At 42.9% G+C, this 5,341-nt stretch overlaps 1 pseudogene; it reads right to left on the bottom strand.

Moving 5' to 3' along the window:
* Window positions 1-381: 381 nt before the first annotated feature.
* On the bottom strand, window positions 382-499 carry LOC126288778 (5S ribosomal RNA; annotated as a pseudogene).
* Between the last annotated feature and the right edge of the window lie 4,842 nt (window positions 500-5,341).

Raw genomic sequence — 5,341 nt, 5'->3', positions numbered from 1 at the left:
AACCGCGCTTGAGGTGAAAATTGCGGAACTGGAACATTACAGAAGCCAGGCAGAAGCACAGCACGCTGACAAGGAACATGTATCGGGACAATTTCAGGATGTTGAAGTCACACAGAGTGGGCCCCCTCCTTCTATCGGTCATGCGACAGCAAATTTAATAAGATCTTTTTCTAGCAAGGCAACATAACCAAGCACTCCGTCGTGAGGCCACAAGTGGCCCATCGGGACCATCCGACCCCCGTGTCATCCTCGGATAGGAGTGGCGTGTGGTCAGCATACCTCTCTCCCGGTCGTTATGATGGTTTTCTTTGAGCGGAGCCGCTAATATTCGGTCGAGTAGCTCCTCAGTTGTCATCACGAGGCTGAGTGCACCCCGAAAAATGGCAACAGCTCATGGCGGCCCGGATGGTCACCCATCCAAGAGCCGGCCACGCCCGACAGCACTTAACTTCGGTGATCTGATGGGAACCGGTGTATCCACTGCGGCAAGGCCGTTGCCTAAGGCAACAGAAGAAATAACTGTATTTCTCAATTACGTTTTAGCTTCAGCCGGGCTAGTCTGACGAAACATGCCTCCGTATGGCCAATTTATGACTGGTTGGGGAAGCTAACGCGTATGCCATGAAACTTTGCGGGAAGCAAAAACATTTGAACAATTGCCTTAGGCGTTAGGCACAGCATCGGAAACAGAACAATATTCTCTTCTTTAGGAAAAAATTAAACACGTTGACTCAGAAGCAGAACGAGTCGGCCGAGTCATTCTCGGATAGGTTCCGATGACTCAATGTTCAGATTATGGACTGACATTAAATGAAGAATGCGATGTTAAACCGAGAAGCTAAAAATATGACTCTCGATGTGTTTTTTGCGTGGCATTCCTCCTGAAATGTCACCTAGGGTTATAAAGGAGAATCCTTCCGATTGGCCGCTGCTATTAGAGAAGCTACGCACTTGCAGGATATAGATATTGGGATCAGGAGTCGTGGGAACCGTCGTGTGTTTGTTTCGACAGCAAAATGTTACAGGTGCGGGTGTGATGGCCATCTCCAGAAACAGTGTCATCAGGCAAAGTGCTACGAATGTGAACAAGTTGGTCACAATGACCAGGAGAGCAGGACTGAGAAACGAGAGAGTCAGCACCGGGAGAAGCATTCGTTAAACACGAACAGAATATACCAGCCGTCGGAAGACGTTTCCAATAAAATATGATATTGCGCAGTTAGATACAGATATGGAATGCTGCTTGTGAGGTTTTGTTAGTGGCAAGGAACAGATTTTTAATAGCTATAGGGACGCATGTTTCGGTCGTCGCACTAGATCTCTTGAGTCGTAAGAGAGTAGGAGCCCCTCCTCATAGGTTACATAGAGTAGGTAACAATGATATGCATTCATAGGGAGAAACACAACTTGTAAATGCTGGTCTGTTGTTTGAACTGCGTGTCTGATCCTGTACGGTGTTGTGCCTATCACGTTTCCCTCCCTGAAAGAAAGTTACACTCACATACTGATCTGCGGCCCCTGGATCGTAAAGACTTCGGACCTCTCTCTGCAAGTGTTTCGTCGCCTAATTGACAGCTTCATTTAATTACAAAGTGGCAGTGGGAAAGTTACAAAACATGATAGGCGGTAATCATGATTAAAATAGCATATATATTGCAGCAAAAGGCACGAATGTTAGGCAGGCCTGTCACAAGTTTAGTAACATGTACTCACAAATCTGAGGAACTTGGCTCGAAGCCACCTTGCTGTAGGACAAGGTTTTAAAGCAAGAAAACAAATTAAAATACATTGCAATTAAACGAGATCACGTACAGCCCCTAGAGAGCGATGAATAGTTGAACGAGTGAATGATAAGATGCTAGCCATGAGATCCACATAACGAAAACAGGAGCAGGGACCAAACGACAAAGCTTACTTCATTACTATTTGTGAGGGCGCGATACCAGGTGTTCGCTATACAAGCGGTGTAACTGTTCGGTAGCAACCAACGTGATTGCTACAAGCTTCCGAACGGGAATCATGCTGATCTACAACGACGGCGCTAACACATGGCCTCTCCCTAAGTGATGAGAGACAACACTTCGGTAGCAAAAACGGCAGCGTCTTCCGCAGCACCATTGTCCGCGAAGTGAAGGCGTACGAGATTAGCAACCGCATGTGGTGGATGTGGTTCTCGGTGCTGTTTGTCAACTCAGGCGGCGTTTAGCAGTGAGCGTCTGCAGACCACACGTAGGTCCCAGCAGCCAACATGACAGTGGTAGGGTGCAAACTGTTGGTGCGCCCTCAACCCCAGAGCGTGGCACAGTCTCTTTGCCTCACAGACTGAGGCACCAGCCTGGGCAGTGAATTCTCCGCACGAAGGAAAACTGGTATGCCCACACAACTGCATGGCTTACGTCTTACTTTCAAACGTAACTGCCAGCACTGTTACGCAAATTCGCCATTTTGAGCATTTCCTCCATTATCCAAAAGGAGAACGCGAAAATTACTCTGCTCCCTACATATGATAGTCCTCCATATAAGAAATCATTCGGTGATACTCGTCGCCCCTGGAAAATTATTCTAATTGCGTAAAATGCCCAGTTTAGTTTTATGACTTGTTAATTAAAGAGCCGTCCAGACTCAGATTATTATCAATGAGTTTAAATTTTTCCTGGCAACTATAATCTATGATTGGAATTATCAAATTAATTTTACTTGGATCTCTTTCTTTTTTATGGGAACTGGCTGGTACAGCCGTTGTGGTCACACCCTGAGTGTTGTACGTCCTCAAAAAGTTTCTGCAGACACGTCCGAAAGGACGGATACCACATATATAATTACGGCGATGACGGCTAGTGATTCCTTCAGTGCAGATGCACACCAAGCTCGAATACTTACGGAAATCGGTGAGATGCCGCGAGTAATAAGGCTAATGAGCAAGGGCGCTAAATCAGAAGTGTGTGTATAATGTGAATATTTGGGTCTGATGCGAGGCTTCATAGGGTAGTCTATGTGGTTGGCATGACCACTGTATCAGGTTTTTGTAGTGGTCAACACATCGCCTACTAAGCACGAGACCCAGGTTCGAATCCCAGTCTACCACAAATTTTCAACTTTCCCCATTGATAAAAATCTATCTCCACTAGCCAGTAATCTCTTTGTTCCTTTGTGTCTTGATTCATAGGGCTGCAGGACCAAAATGGTTCCTGTTCTTTCAGACAAATCTGGTCATCTGTAATAACACACTCTAACACTGCATTATTTTCACTATACTGTTGGACATTCACATGGTAAGGGCCCTATCTTTTGTCGTATTTACTAAAATTGTAATCTTTTGAAGTGTATTTCACTATAACATATTTTATCACTACGTCATTTATAGTCCATGTTCTTGAGATTTCCCACAGGGATTCCAAAATGTTCAATACAAAAAATGGCTCTGAGCACTATGGGACTTAACATCTCAGGTCATCAGTCCCCTAGAACTTAGAACTACTTAAACCTAACTAACCTAAGGACATTCCACACATCCATGCCCGAGGCAGGATTCGAACCTGCGACCGTAGCGGTCACGCGGTTCCAGACTGAAGCGCCTAGAACCACTTGGCCACCAGCGGCCAGCAATGTTCAATACAGTATAACTAGGTAATTTCTTCACAAAATAAACAAATACATACCTTGCCTGCTGCCTGTACTTAGATATTTGCATTCATTTATCAGCTTTCTTTATGATACCGGTCTGACTCACCTCGTACTGAAACTTCCAGACAAATTAAAAGCGTGTGCCGGACCGAGCTCAAACTCGGGACCTTTGTGTTAGCTTCTGTTCTAATCACTGAATGCCTCTCTTCTATGTATCTTATCTTTGTCTTTGGTTAGTGTAGAGCACTTTATACATTTACTTCGGTTTCTTACGTTGAGCGTATTTCTCTGTTTATGTTGCTGTTGTTCTGGTCTCCAGTCCTGAGACTGGTTTGATGCAGCTCTCCATGCTACTCTATCCTGTACAAGCCTCTTACAGAAGAATGCTGAAGATTAGATGGGCACATCACAGAACTGATGAGGAAGTATTGAATAGGATTGGGGAGAAGAGAAGTTTGTGGCACAACTTGACCAGAAGAAGGGATCGGTTGGTAGGACATGTTCTGAGGCATCAAGGGATCACCAGTTTAGTATTGGAGGGCAGCGTGGAGGGTAAAAATCGTAGAGGGAGACCAAGAGATGAATACACTAAGCAGATTCAGAAGGATGTAGGTTGCGGTAGGTACTAGGAGATGAAGAGGCTTCTCTGTTTATATAATATTAATTTACGTATTATTAATGTATATAATATTAATTTCATTAACTAGATAATAATGGTAATTGACTTGCACGATATTTTATCATTCTTTTGTTGGAAAAAGTGTGTCGCAGGGTACGGGGGCCCCTTGGCTGTTACGTTCCTCTCCGTAAGCTTATCCTTAAGTAGGTCAATATATTTTTCTCTAAAATTCGCCACAAGAGCATATAAGAATTATTATGACTCGACTTTTTCCTTTTTAACAATCTAACTTTGATTGTGTTTTAATTTATTGCATTTTATTACTTTTATAATTTATACACCTGGTAAACCTCCTTCAGGCTTAACCTAAGGTACTCTTGTTTTTATTCTATATTGCGCAGTCACATGATGGAAGAACATGTGAATGCCTACGGTAGCGACATCTGGTGAGCTTTTTCCTGACACAAATATTTTGTGGCTATGTACGACAGTTAGTTTTAAACACTAGCACTTTTGACAAAATGACTGTTGTATATACGATATTTCATTTATGTGTAACAATGCTGAGGTGATTTTCTGTTATGTTTCGACGATGCTCCATTATATTAGGATATGTTTTTAAAACAGGTATGCCTCATCATGTTTGAAATGCATAATTTTCACATGTATGTCGATAATACTTTGCATTGTGGCGTATTTGATTGTTTTAAGTTGTAGACAATCCACTAGTTTATTTGTGTTTTTCCCATATTTTGCTGCAGATGAAGATGGCCATTGCTGATCGAAACCGGTAGTCGGAGGACCTAACATTTTGTGACCATAAATGTAAATAAAGAATTTTTTTCGGCTTTGGTCATTATCTGGTTCTCAATATCTTCAGCCTGATCACTTTGTGTAGAAGTGAACTGTCTTGGTTTTAACTTACTTTACTTTTATCCCATAGCAGTACTTCCCATAGTCTACTTTTGTCTGTACCGGATCTATGGTGACTCTTTGCTATAGACATTCAAATAGCATTTACCCATAGAGAAGTCCATTATTGCATCCTCCTCACTTAAAATGTCAAGGCCCAAAATGCATTCCACTATTAATTCATTT

This window comes from Schistocerca gregaria, chromosome 1 (assembly GCF_023897955.1).
Source record: "Schistocerca gregaria isolate iqSchGreg1 chromosome 1, iqSchGreg1.2, whole genome shotgun sequence".
NCBI classification, from domain to species: Eukaryota; Metazoa; Arthropoda; class Insecta; order Orthoptera; family Acrididae; genus Schistocerca; species Schistocerca gregaria.
The sequence above is the reverse complement of the archived record's forward strand: the minus strand, read 5'-3'. Positions and strand labels throughout refer to the sequence as shown.